The 14,074-nt window shown below is 38.9% G+C and overlaps 1 long non-coding RNA gene across 3 annotated transcripts in view; it reads right to left on the bottom strand.

Moving 5' to 3' along the window:
• LOC102153935 overlaps positions 1-13,676 on the bottom strand; it is a 31,043-nt gene extending 17,367 nt beyond the window's left edge. Inside the window, exon 1 of one of the 3 annotated variants that reach the window (XR_005383545.1) lies at positions 13,618-13,676. This is a non-coding gene — a long non-coding RNA (uncharacterized LOC102153935). Of the gene's footprint in view, positions 1-12,544; positions 13,131-13,617 lie in introns of those variants that run through there. The other 2 variants (XR_005383544.1, XR_005383546.1) reach the window with 2 other exon arrangements.
• Between the last annotated feature and the right edge of the window lie 398 nt (positions 13,677-14,074).

Genomic DNA, 14,074 nt, shown 5'->3' with positions numbered 1-14,074 from the left:
CGAACTCAGTTCTAGTGATGAAAAATTGGTAAAATTTTGCATAGAACCACAAATTTGAAAAAATTGTCACAAAGTTTAGTGTTCTTCTATTGTCTCATGATCATACACGACAGCCAAAGTCACACACTTTTGAACACATCTCGTTTGAATTGAATTCCCAGAAATGTGGCACAAAGATGCAGGCAACAGTTTTCACATAGTAAGGAAATGTTCAGTGGGCTTTTGCATTTTGTTCCACCTCAGAACTATTTGAATGTGACTCTTTTGCATCACGGGGTAAAGCTCTGGGGTGTTAGTAGACACAATGGGGCTCTCTTTAACAACCAAGAGGATGGGAGAAGTCATAAGAGGGCAAGCAATAAAGCCAAGGGGAACACAGCTTATGAATGCAAAACTTACAGTAGAACTTTAGATAGGAAAAAAGTTGACAATGCAAGTTAAAGCTGGCCCCAGGCAGCAATAACTTACTGAAGTGGCATTTATTTGGCTGATAAACCAGGGTCTTGCTGAACTTGCTAGTACAACAGAGGTAATCTTTATGGAAGAATGAATTACAATAGCAGTTTGCAGTAAGATTATTTGATCTTTCCCTTGTGTAGAATGACCTTGTGAGCTTCCCCAAAGCTCCAAGTTTCAACTTTCTGCTGTGACTTAGCAGCTAAAATAGGTATTCTTCTACATATCCCCAAAGATTTATCCAGATTTGCAGTATGTCCTGCTGGCAGTACAGCAAGTGATAAGAGTTTAATGTGAGATTCGATTTCATGAACTGAAAGTAGTTTGAGTAGGATATTTATATTCTGAGAAGTAAAATGACTTGCTCAAGGTCATACAGCTAGGTGACCTGCTTTAGATGTCATGTCAGTAGCTATTATTTGGGAGCTAATTAAATAGGCTCAGATTAAGAAGTCTCAAGATATAAGAGGATTATAAAAAATATTATAATGCTGTTCTGAGGACCGTGGGTGTCATGGAACCAAAATAATATTGAATTATATGAAAAGACTAGCCTTTCTTTCTTTTTTCTTTTCTAAGTGGAATGGTATTAATGGGCATTAAATAATTTTGCAGCTGAAAGATTGAAATTTACTCTTCTTACCCCATGTCTTTTATGCATGTAGTTTCAAATGCTTTCTCATGAGTTCTGGACCCATATTTCCAATTGCCTCATGGAAATCTTTCAATCTGCATTGTAGACACCACAACCTCAGCACACTCTATGCTGAACTGATTGTCTCTCCTCTAAAATCAGCTCTTTGGCTTATATTTTTGATTCTGCTTAGTAAGTCTTCTATACCATGTCTTTCATGTGAAAAACTTGGGAATAATCTTTAACTCTTTCACCCTTGCTACTTGTGTAATTGTCATGAAATTCTCTTGATTTTGCTTCTTAATCAATTCTCAAGCCTGTCTTTTCCTTTGCCTGCTTACTGCCACCACTGTAGTTTAGCTACTCATCATTTCTTAATCCCAGCTGATTACTATCAGTCATGAAAGTTGTTATTGGGAAAATATAAACAGTGTGGTATGACAGAGTTTCTAGAATCATGTTTCTGATAAAGTGACATTTTGGTCAGATGACAGGGAGCCACTCTGGGATGAACTGCAGGGTAGATCCCACAAAAGCCTCAAGGAAAGAGCAAGCTTGGTGGGTTTGAGGAGCAGAAACAAGACCAGTGGGACCAAATCATGGTGAGCCAGGGAAGGATATAGGTGTATGAGGTCAGAGATTAAACAGAGTCTTAGGAAATGGAAAGGAGTTTGGATTCATTTTAAATGTCATGACAATTTATTGGCCACGGAGAGAGCAAAAAACACTCATGGCTCTGGGACATTAGTAACAATATTGAAATGAGGAAGTTGAGGAGAAGGGCTAGTTTGATGGGCAAAGAGATTTTAGCTTGAGGAATTAATCCATGGTTCTGAAAGTTAGAAATGTGAGTTTATGGACCGCAGAGTTTGTTGCTTAAAGCGCTCTCATTTTGGAGTTTACCAAAGATGACACACAGCAAAGACATTGTAAAAGAGAGGGAACTAAAGAAGAAGGGCAAGGATAAAGCTTTGAAGAAGAGGAAATGGTGGTCAAGAGAGAGGCCTCAAAGGAAATTTGTAAGGATAAAGGAGATTTGGCCATGTTCTCAGACATAGGGATGGGGCCACTGGCAGAAGAGACAAAAAATACTGTCATGAGTCATGGTAGACTCTGGATTAAAGTAAGCTGGGACCAGCAACATACAGGCCTTAAAGAAAGATGAACTGCCAAGTTGAGGCTGCCTGGTCAAGGTAGATAGCATACATAAATGGAGAGAACCCAAACTAGCTGCATGGGCTGGGGCCGGCTAGGCCAGTCAGGCAGGCCGAGGCCCAGGTCTGTTTTGGTCAAAGACCAGAGCAAGGAGCTCATGCTGACTGACCTTCCTCACTGAAGTAGGCCATAAGGTCATGTCCTGTGAGTGAGGTTAAGTTGAAGGAAGTCAAGGGGTGGGCCTTTGAGGACGAATGTTGAAAACAGCCACTGTGGTTCCCTATAATGATTAGTCAACAAGGGATGTGTAAAACCATTTCTGAGGATCAGTGAGAGCTCAGCTGAGGTTAGAAAGCATTGCTTTATGGTGGCCCAGTTTCCATGGTTTCCTTTCTCATGCAGCCTGGGAGAGGGAGCGGAGAAAACCAATTATTGTCTACAATACGTCTAGGGTAAGAAGTAGTAGTTTGATGTTGGAGGCTACTATATATTTTTTCACCAGTGGCACATGTTATTTTGAATTTTGTAGTAAAAAATGGAAAGATTATAAATTGAATTGAAATTTGTTATTTTTCTATCTTAAAGAAATTGTATGTGATTCAGACCAATTTCAAAAATCTGCAATAAGTAGAACCAAGGTTTTACATTAAGAAGCCTACAATGATTTGTATTTAACTCTGATTTAAAAAGAAATTTGAAAATGTTGGACCACTTGTTATAGTGATTTGGGCTCTTATCTAGAAAGCATGTGCTTTGGAGACCAAGAATGTACAAATAAATAGTAATGGTATAACGCAAATTTCAAATTTTTTGAGTGACATGTTAACAATGTGAAGTTTTCCACTGACTGATATTTTAATGTCACACCCCCCAACAAACCTATAATTAAAGTTATTTTGGCATTTTCATCTCAAATCCCTGCTTTTGGGGGGTGGGCGGGTTATAATTTCACTTTTAAAATGAGCTTCCAGATACAATTTGACATAAAACACAAAGTCTTATCCTAGCAACAATTTCCCCTCCACCTTTCCATCATGAAGTATAGGAATATGTGTCCTTAAGTTTTAAAAGTTATAAAGATTTTTTAAAAAGGGAAACTGACCTTTGTTTGTTTGTTTGTTTGGATTTGTTGGCCAGAGTATACCGGTGGGGATTAAAGCCTGGCTATGCAAATGTCAGAGGTCATTACAGCAGATAGTAGTTCTGGGAGAAGGCAGTAGCCCCACTCACTATGGCTTGTCTTTTTTCAATAAGAACATTAATTAATTCATATTTTTCTGGGAGAGAAGTAATACTTGCCCAGTGACTATTCCCAGGAAATGAGTTTAGGTCTATAGCTACACATTTTAAATAGCATATGAATAAGTTAAAGCAAAAGCATTAAAATAGAAACAAACAAGACTCAAGGCAATTGAAGGAGAATCATCTTTCTTTAGTTCCTTTCTCTAAATCTTCTAAGCACAGAAGTTTTAAGTGGAATTCTAAGGGTCTCTTCTCCTAATCATTTATGTGTATATATACACATATATGCCATGTATATGTATTTATAGATGTAGTTAGTGTGTGCGCATACATCATGTATTATATATGCATTTATAAATCTCTTGGGATAAAATCTCTTGAGAAATCATCTCTGGAGCCTTTCCCCCCCTTGAATATGAATTCTGACCTTAGGAATGGGGAGGCTTTAGATACTTCTGAAGCAAGGAGTTAAATTCTTCATTGGAATTCAGAAAGTAAAAGGAAAGTGCTTGGGAAGAAATCTTATGCTGAGGTGGGGGGTCATAGAGAGGGCATTCAATTCTCTTAGGAAGGTCATGGGGGCAGTGGGAGGGGTCATGGGCCGAGGATCCCTTGAAGAATGCCATCCTTTAAGTAGATTTTAGGCATATTATTGGTTGGGAAGCATCAATATGGTCTTTCTTGCACAAACAATTCTAGGAAATGCCTCCCAAGACATTTTATAGCCCAGGGTGGGAGTGTAGAGAGGGGTGAAAACTCAAACAACCATCATTTATTCCCATAAGAATAAGTACAGAGCCACATACAAAAATCCTTTCTAAAACTCTTGGTCATTTTATGTGGGCAAGAACTTCACTTTTCCTTAAGAGAGACATTTTCCTTATCAAGCTCTTTCCTGCTCTCCTCTCCAAACACATACAACTTAATTTCCTCAGAAATAACAGAGTCCAAGCTTCCAATGCTTAGAGGTTTTGTAGCTCCCTCCTCAAATTTTAAAATTCTCTGGTGTTAAAAAGAAATTCTCAATGCCACCTTAATGTATATAAATATGAAAGAAAAGAGCAACATCGGGTACTAGCATTGAGCTGAACGTTAGTGTTACTTAATGCAGTTCTTGATAAACCTTTATGGCAAATTAGAGGTTTTCCATTTCCCCAGTCGGCTGGCTATAAGATGTTGGGAGGTTTTTTTTTTTCTTTAACACAAGGCTCTTAAGAATTTGTAGCTATGTATTTTTAATACTGTCAATAAACAGCTTCCTCAAGACTCAGAGGGGGCAATAATGGAAGCTGTTAACAAAGTGTGAAAAGCAACGGGCTAGCAAAGGTTAATCACATGGCTGCCCACTAATGACCTCTACAGCCCTCAGTTTAAACCCAACAGCACTTGTAAAGACCAATCACGTGAATAATTTCCTGTCTGAGGTAGCCTTTATGGTTAAGAATAAAAGCAGAGCTGATTGTGAATAGAAAGCCCCCGGCAGGGGAGGTGGTTATTATTTTTAAGCTGATCTAAACACCTGGGTTTCCTACTGGACCCTATTAAACTTCCTCCATTATGTCTAAATATTTCAATCATTTCTACAGCAGTTGTGAATTCGTGCATTACTAAGGTAGGCCAGGAATAGGAGAGGGGGCAGGTTGATGAATGGCAAAGAGCTCCTTCCTCAAGGTGATGACCATCAGGTAGGGAGAATCCCAGGCTTTGGGAAGGGATTTGGAGGTCATCCCTCCCTCTGTAGCTCCCCAATTCCACCCTGCCCCAAGGAAGACCACACGTAAAGCCATTCAGATGAAGCAAATTTTACTATTTTAAAGGCCTGTAGATGAGGAGATTCCTTAGCTTGCCCTGGTAACCCATTTCAATGTTTTATAGCCCTCACCATCAGCCAGTGGTTTTCCCATGTAAAGAACTTCAGTAATTTCTGCTGTGGCTAGAACCATTTTCCCTGCCCTGTCTTTGGATGGCTGTATTTTGCTATCTTTACACATTCTGTCTGGTTAAACATTACTTCTCTCCCAATAAAATTGCTGTCTTTAAAGACTTTATTTTCTACCTCCAGCTTATAGATCTGAACATATTTAAGTTAAGAGCCTTGACTAAAGCTCTTATCTAGTGACAATGACATTTATTTTTTTAGGTTCATAGCAAAGAAAAGATTTAAAAGCAGTAATAGGGCCTCAAGATTCCAGTTGGGTACCTAGAATTTGGGTGATCAGTCCATTCTCCATGCTTCCTCTCTTGCCATTCCTTGTTTGGAACAGTTCATATCCCTTTATATTGTTTGTATAAATATCTCTTTTCTGATTCATATTATAAGACTTCATAAAGAGCAACATGTAGTAGAGGAATAAGAATGAGACACGCAGCCAGATCTAAGTTCAAATTTCACCTCTATCTTCTTGTGAGAGCTTGGATAAGTTACCACAATAAGACTCAATCTTTTGAAAGAAATATCTACTTCTTAGAGTCACTACAGGGAAAAAATTAAGTATATATAGTCCCTGAAATTCAGTGGGCACTTCATATGTTAGTCTTTGTCCCCCTCTTTATTAGCAACCCCGAATCCAGTGTGGTACTCTGTACTTGATAAAGATCCACTTGAGGCATTCAAATTTAGCGTATTGGGGATTATTTGATTCCAAGTAGCAGACACACAAATTAAACTAATTTAGGCAAGAGGTAAATTTACTGTTTTGCCTAGCCAATCAGCAGGAAATGCTGTAAAGGTAACTAGGTCTCAGAGATGCCTAGAAACAGGGACTCTCTGGGGTGGTCACCAGGACAATCATCTTTTCTATTCCTCTTCCCAATCCACAGCTTAATATTCTCAGGCCAACTTCTGTTTGGCTTGAAACATGGCCATCTGGTGCTTTTAGGCCCATGTCTCCCAACTTTGACACTACAGAAAGAGTCAAACCTCTCTGATCTCTAGCTAGAAAATTATGGGGTTAGGACTCAGATTGGCCTAGATGGATCATGTATCCATTCTCAAACCCATCAATGGAGGCTGAGAATTGGGAGAAGAAATTGTAATTGTCACTTTCTATCAAACTCATGTGGTTGAAAGAGTGGTAGAGTTAGCTCCCCCAAAGAAGAGAAGCTATTTCTTAGAATAAAAGAGAGTGGTGGGCAGCAAAACAATAAATATTTATTTCACTAGAAATCCCAAAGGACCTCACTTCACCTAAACCTTTACTGCCACAGAGGTGCTGTGCATATCTTCATAGCCAGATGACCTTGGCAAAAGATTTGCAAGAGGGTATTTTTAATGCTTTCTCCTGATTGGGCATCAATAATGACAGTGATGGTGATGATGATGATAAGAGCAAACCGATTCTTGAAATTTGTATAATGCTCTAAAATCTGCCAGTGTCCAGATCATTCTAGAGCTACCCTGCCAGTGTCCAGATCATTCTAGAGCTACCTCATTCTAGAGCTACCCAAGCTACCCTGCTTGGTCTACAGCCTTGTGGTATAACTGGAGCAATCATATTTTTCTAGTAAAAACATTGGGACACAAATGATGGTTCTTTTTTACCTTCTTTGTGCTTCTCTGAGCTTTTCAAATTTACTGCAATGAATATGGATTATTTCTATAATTAAACAAGCAAGCACTGTCAGAAATAAATGGGGCTTGTGGTCTTATGGGTGAACCCTCCAAGCTCATTCTCATCTCCAGGCATTTCCATGGGCTCAGATTCTCATCTCTCATGGATGTTTGCTTCACATTCCTTGGGTTGTAGTTGAAATGTCATCTTCACAGAGAAGCTGTGACCAGAGGCAGGTTTTGTGGGTCCTAGAGCTTATATACTTTGATATACTTTGGGGGTTCTCTTTAAGAAAAAGTACAAAATCATGAACATAAATTTATACTCAAAAGTGAATATTTATTTAGAATAATCAGTACAGACATCAATAATAAAAATAAATTTAAAATAATAATAAATTTAAAAATGTAACTTGTATCATAAACGCTCCTTTAATAGTTTTTCCCAGCATTCTCTGAATATATATATAATATATATAAATTATATTATATATATATTATATAATTTATATATATATAAATTTTTTGTAAAAAATTGAGATATAATTGGTGGCTCAGTTGGTTAAGCATCTGACTCTTAATCTCAGCTCAGTCTTGATCTTGGAATCATGAGTTTGAGTCCTACATTGGGGCCTACTTGAAAGGAAGGAAGGAAGGACAAAAGGAAGGAAGGGAGAAAGAATTGATGTGGCTACATATCTTTTGATTGCCTTTTCATTGACAATGATATTATAATATTTTCCACAGTGAGAACTAGAAAGATAATTTAGTTTCCCTCTTGCATAATAATAAAATTTGTTTTTAAATTATAGACAATTTAGAAAAGTTTATTTCAGCTTCACAACTTTTTTTTTAGTACCGCTATGCAAATATTTATTAGTATTATTTTCACACAGGGAAAAGCTCTATCTTCCTCCCTGCATTTCATATCTGGTTTCTCCCCCACTACCTGTCTATTGCTGGTGCTGAGCAATGGAGGATGCAGTCATTTCAGGGGACACCTTCTAGTCATGTACCTTGTGTCATTCTGCTGTATGAGCTGGTATAAAGGCTGGGAGGAGTTTTCTTGGAAACTCTTCCTACATTGGGATGCTAGCAGTAACTTAATTATATTTTGTAATATGTCCCACCAAACCCAAATTACTTACTTACTTACTTAACTAATTAATTACTTCCATCTCAATTTTCCCCTAACTAGATCCCCCAAATGCCCATGGCCCTCCAACTCCACACAACATAAGGGGAAATACGACATGAAACCAGAGTAGAGAGATGATTGTCTTAACGCACTGCAGTGAAAATACCTTATATTTGCAAACTTTACAAAAATGTAGAGCCATATAACCACACTGTAGAGCTCCCCTATCTCCAGAGCCTTGGAAAGAGCTCATAGAAATGAGAGGCTTTTAAGCTTAAACTTCATTAGTTTCAAGGTAAATCCACTTTCACACAAAATCCAAAAGGCAGGTCCCTGTGCCTCATAATTTACTGTTCTTTTTCCTTTTTAGCTCCTGGCATGTTTTAAAATTAACTCTTAATCAGTATGTGGGCATGTTAATACCTGTCTCTCACACTAGGATAGTGTGCTCCATAAGAGTGGTACTACATGTGCGTTCACACCACTGGATACTAAGACCTGTCCTCATGCTAGCACATGCTTAGCACTCAGTAAGCCTTACTTAAAACAACAAAAAGAATAATGAGTAGACTCAAGGGACAACAGGATTGAATATTGACATCGGTTTCCATCATTATACTTCCTTCCCAGCTGCCCAGGGCCCAGACTCTAATTAAGTCACCTCTCTCTGACCCACCTTCTCCAGGCTGCACCTGGTTCCAATTCCACAACAACCTGAGACCCATGATTAAAATCTATCTGTCTTTTCCAGTTTCTTTTTCCCTAAGGTCAAGCTGTCTTTGGTGGGACCAAAAAGCTGATCTAATAAATTATTCTGTGCCAATAATAATAATTTTTTTTTATTTATAAGGCACATTCCCACGGATGATGCTATATGCAAATGAGAAAAGGCAAGTGAAAGATACACATTTTGCAAGGCTTTTCTGAAGATGCCACGTTTAGCCCATCCCAACCCCCACACCACAAATACATACAAATAGACATAAACTTAACAATGGCAAGGATTTCAAGTTAGTTTGGAAGGTAGTAGAGATTTATGGGAAAAAATTATTGAAAGGGCAGGATCTTATGGTTCTCTCTGGAAGTCACACTTTTTGAGAAGCCATTAACTTCATCTTGTCTTGGCCCCTACTTTAATCTTCTGATTCAGACAAAGTTTATGTTTGTTCTATCTGGTTGGGAGTTCAGGATTTTGTGACATTATATTAGGGATGCACAATCTGGAGAAAGATGGAGATGATCTTTAAAAATGACTTCCAACACTGTCTCGCTTCATTTTCAGTGGCCTCACAAGGCCAGTAAAATGAATGAGTTACGAATGTTTGCTTGAACTCCATAGCAAAAGCACCAGATCTGCATAAGTCCACACTACAGAGTGAGTGGGAGGGGATGCCAGAATGAAGGTCTAGAACCTGAACACGCTGCTTCTTCTCTGCATCATGTTACTTTTCTATCACATATTTGAGGGCTAACTTGAAGCAGAACATTATACACTCACGTATCCGATTCCACAAGCATTTGCTCATTTGTTAGTGGGTACTATGAGGTAGTCTCTGTCTTAGGCACAGGAGATTCTGAGATGAACAGGACAGAGTCCTGCCATCATATTTCTTATAATTTAGTCAAAGACACATGTAAATAAATAGATTACAAAATAGTGCCCAATAAGTACGATAGAATATTACTATCAGAGGTGGTTTGGGAGAGAGACTAATGAACTTAGGCAAGGATGGGGAAGTGAGGAAAGCCCCTAATTAGAAACTGACCTGTGACTTTTATATCTGATGGGGTTGCCGAGCACACTGGATGAATATCGTCCTTCCACCTTTTAGCAATAGGGTGGTTCATATGGCAGTAGCGGTTCACTAATGATATGGGCCAGCATGCAATGAGAAGCCTCTATTTCAGACACTGTTAGGGTTTGCTGTTTATAATCTCATTAAATCCTCACAACTCTTTGAGGATTAGTACTCTTCATTTTGTAGATGAAGAACATGAAGCTTAGGGAGGGAAACTTGCCCAGGGTCACACAGCTCTGTAAGGCAGAAGCAGGATTCTAACTCAGGTGAGTTTCACTTCGGGGCCTATGCTCTTGACCAAACAGCATACTACTGAAGAGAGGCCTTGGCTACTGTGCTTGGTACTACAGACTTCTCACAGTGCTTTCTCCTATTTTGACTCTGGAACCTCTTAAGCCCTGAGGATGAACCTCTGGAGGGATGTTATTATTCCACGTAAAGATAAGAAAATGTCACACATTTAGTAAGAGATAGAGCTGGGCCAGTACTCAGCCTGTTTGACTTCTGGTACAGTGCTCTATTCACCACAGAATGAATGGAGTCTGTCACATGCATAGAAGTTATTACTACTTTCCCCACGCACCACCCCTCCCTTCCCCTGTCCCATCCTCCCACCACCAAGTGTCCTGAGCTTGATTTTAAAAATCCAAGGAAAATTTCTCTACACAGTTAGGCAGGAATGGAGGACAGATCTTTTCTTTCCTAGGCTTGAGGATGGGAAGAACCTACCTTGTACTCTTTCTTATAAATTATCCTAATGAAAGGAAGAATGCAGCCTATGATGTTATCATCTAACATGTCATTGCAGAAAAATAGGTGGTGTTAAATTTTAAAGGAGCAATCAGAAATGTGTCCCATGGGGGTGACCCATCATGTTTACACCTGGATGGAACTGCCAATGGTGTAGATATTATAGAATCCCAATCAACCTCAGGGTATTAACAATGCATCTGGATCGCTTATGGTTAAAACATGTGCTGTAAGTTGTCTCACCATGTAGGTTGAAAGATTCACAATACCTCTTAGCTAACAAGGTGAGCCTTGGTCCTACCTCTAGGGCAGCATCTTTAAGGGTTGTTGTCAAGCAAAACTATATGGTCTTTGTGAAGCTAGCCTCCTTCCAGGGTCAGAGGTCTGTCTGTTGTTACTCTATTGAGGAATTCCAAATCAAACTTTTACCAGGAACAAACAAAACTTTATCTTATGTGATTTGACTTTCAAGATTAAGTCTTATTATTTTGAAAAAGAGTACTGTATTCTTTCCTTAAGAATTGATAGATATTGCTTATTGAGTTTTGTTTCAAGGAATATATGAGAAAAACACATATATGGGAGGCTCAAACTTAATTTGCCTTTCAAGTTCATCTGAGGTGGGATAGAAGCATTTCAGATGGGAAAAAATTCATGGGAAAACTTTAAAGGAAATGCACCCTCTCAGAAGGGCAAATTAAAGCACAGAATAAATTAAAATATGAGCTATCTTGAATTTATTTATTATACATATGTCAGTGATTTGATAGCTCCCTCCCATTCTCACTTCCATTGTCACCCCCCCCTCCCCCAAGAAAGTCTTCTATCCCCCTGACTACTCTTCTTCCACCTGGACTAAGGGGCTGGGAATTACTCATCTCAAAGCTCACACCTAGCACAGCTGTGCCTGACATGAGCAGGTACTGGGTAAATATTTGTGGCATTAATGATCAAATGAATAGGCAAAATTTGGATCTTAATTCTTACATGAAACCCTGTTATTGATAGATCAGAGAATACTTTTTGATGTAGGCCTTTTTGAAAAAGTCAGCTTGCACAGGCCAAACGCTATACATACCACGCGGTGTATCACACTGTGCATCTGTTTATTGAGTAATTGCTTGGAGACATTTTGCTATAACATTTGTTCAACTTCATTTCATTCAGCATGTACTGGATTCTGGCCACAGAATCATACTCAGGAACCCTGAAGTAATATCATATTTGAGGGAATGCTGCTTTAGAAGTTAAATAAAAATATGAGATGTCACAAGGCATAATTAATGTCGGATGAGTGCTATACTCTCTATGGTACCGATACGTAAAGGAGAAGGATTTGTGTGGAATGGTTGGCAAAATCTTCTTGAAGCAAAGTGGAAGCTTGAAGGATAGATTAAATCTGGCTTGGTGGGAGGTGAAGGAGTGCCATGGTTTTCATCTCTTTTCCTCCTAGCACGGGACAGGACACACTCCTGTTAATAGCAATGGGGGTTTGAGTTTGGGGAAAGAAGTTTTGAGTAGGTTAAATAAATGCCCTTCAACCCGTTTTCCACTGAGATTCTCAACCCTCATGGTGCACTTTGAAAAATACTGGGGCTTCAAAGGTGAGTGATTGGTCAAAACTTCTGGAGACTCCATAACCAATCATTTACTTTTACTCTTTCAGACTCTTTTGGGATTACTTAGCCTAATTAAAGAGCTTCCACAGAAGCTGTGAATTATTGGGGATTCACTTCTTTGGGGTTTTTATTCGTGGAAATAGGAGAAGAATAGAAATCTCTTTATCTACCACTTGGTACAAAATGTGTTATCAGTCTTACCTGGTTCTACCTACAGAATCACAGGATTTGGAGACTAGATGACATTGCTGAGACTCTGCATTGATTCAACTCTCTCATTTCATAGATGAAAACACTGAGGCCAGAGAAAGCAAGTTATTTCCTCAAGGCCACACTAAGTTAGGACTGGGACTGAGGACACCTACCTTCCTCATGTCCATCAAGGAAGAACTTGCCCCAAATCGGGCCTCACTCTGCACCGGGAGGCAAAGCTTCACCCATCTACCCAGGGGCACTGGCTGAAGAGTGATGTGAATAGTCTCTGAACTTTGCTACTTTCACAGGTTACCACAAGTGCAGGCAATTTCCCTTTCCACGATTAACAAAGTTGTCCATCTTTTTTAAATTTCCTTTTGTATTTTAAGGCTTGCAGACCTTTAAAAGGGGCATATTTTCCTGGGGACTGATGGGTATATCTAATGTCCCTGGCTCGAGTTCCTTTTGAACTCTGGTCTCTTTGTTGTTGTTTTTTTTAAAAGTGAAGTAAAGAAGATGATCTTTTTTTCTTTTTGTTTAAGTATAGTACATACACAATGTTATGTCAGTTTGGGGTATATGCTCGGTGATTTGACAAGTTTATACATGTGCTATGTTCACAAGTATAGCTACCATCTGTCCCATTGTGATATCATCAACTGTATTCTTATGCTGTGGCTTTTATTCCAGTGACTTAGTCATTCCATACCTGGAGGCCTGTAGCTCCCTCTCTCCTTCACCTATTTTGTCCAAACCCTCACCTCCCTCCCTTCTGCCAACCATCAGTATGTTATCTGTATTTATAATTCTGATTCTGGTTTTTGTTTGTTCTATTTTTAGATTACATTTATGAGTGGAATCATATATGATTTGGTTTTTTTTTGATCTGACTTATTTCACTTAACCCAATACCCTCTAGGTTTCTCCATGTTGTCAAAAATGGCATGATCTCACCCTTTTTATGACTACCTAATATTCCGTGGTTTATATATATCACATTTTCCTTATCCATTCAGCTAATAATGAGCACTTAGGTCATTTGATATTTCTATTTTTAATTTTTTGAGGAAGTGTCATACCTTTTTCCATAATGGCTGTACCAGTTTATATTCCCACCAACAGTGCACGAGAATTCCTTTTTCTCCACATCTTTGCCAACACTTATTTTTTGTCTCCTTGATTTTAGCCATTCTGGCAGGTGTGAGGTGATAACTCATTGTGAGGTTTTGTTTTTCTTTTTTAAGATTTTGTTTATTTATTCATGAGAGACACACAGAGAGAGGCAGAGACATAGGCAGAGGGAGAAGCAGGCTCCATGCCTGGATCCCGATGTGGGAATCAATCCCGGGACTCCAGGATCATGTCCTGAGCCGAAGACAGAGGCTCAACCACTGAGCCACCCAGACGTCCCACTGATTGTGGTTTTGATTTGCATTTCCCCGATGATTAATGGTATTAAGCACCTTTCCATGTGTCTGTTGGCCATCTGGATGTCTTCTTTGGAAAAATATCTGTTCAGGTCTTCTGACCATTTTT

The sequence above is a fragment of the Canis lupus genome, chromosome 34, assembly GCF_011100685.1.
Source record: "Canis lupus familiaris isolate Mischka breed German Shepherd chromosome 34, alternate assembly UU_Cfam_GSD_1.0, whole genome shotgun sequence".
NCBI lineage: Eukaryota > Metazoa > Chordata > Mammalia > Carnivora > Canidae > Canis > Canis lupus.
Note: the sequence above shows the minus strand (reverse complement) of the source record. Positions and strands in the feature narration are given on the sequence as shown.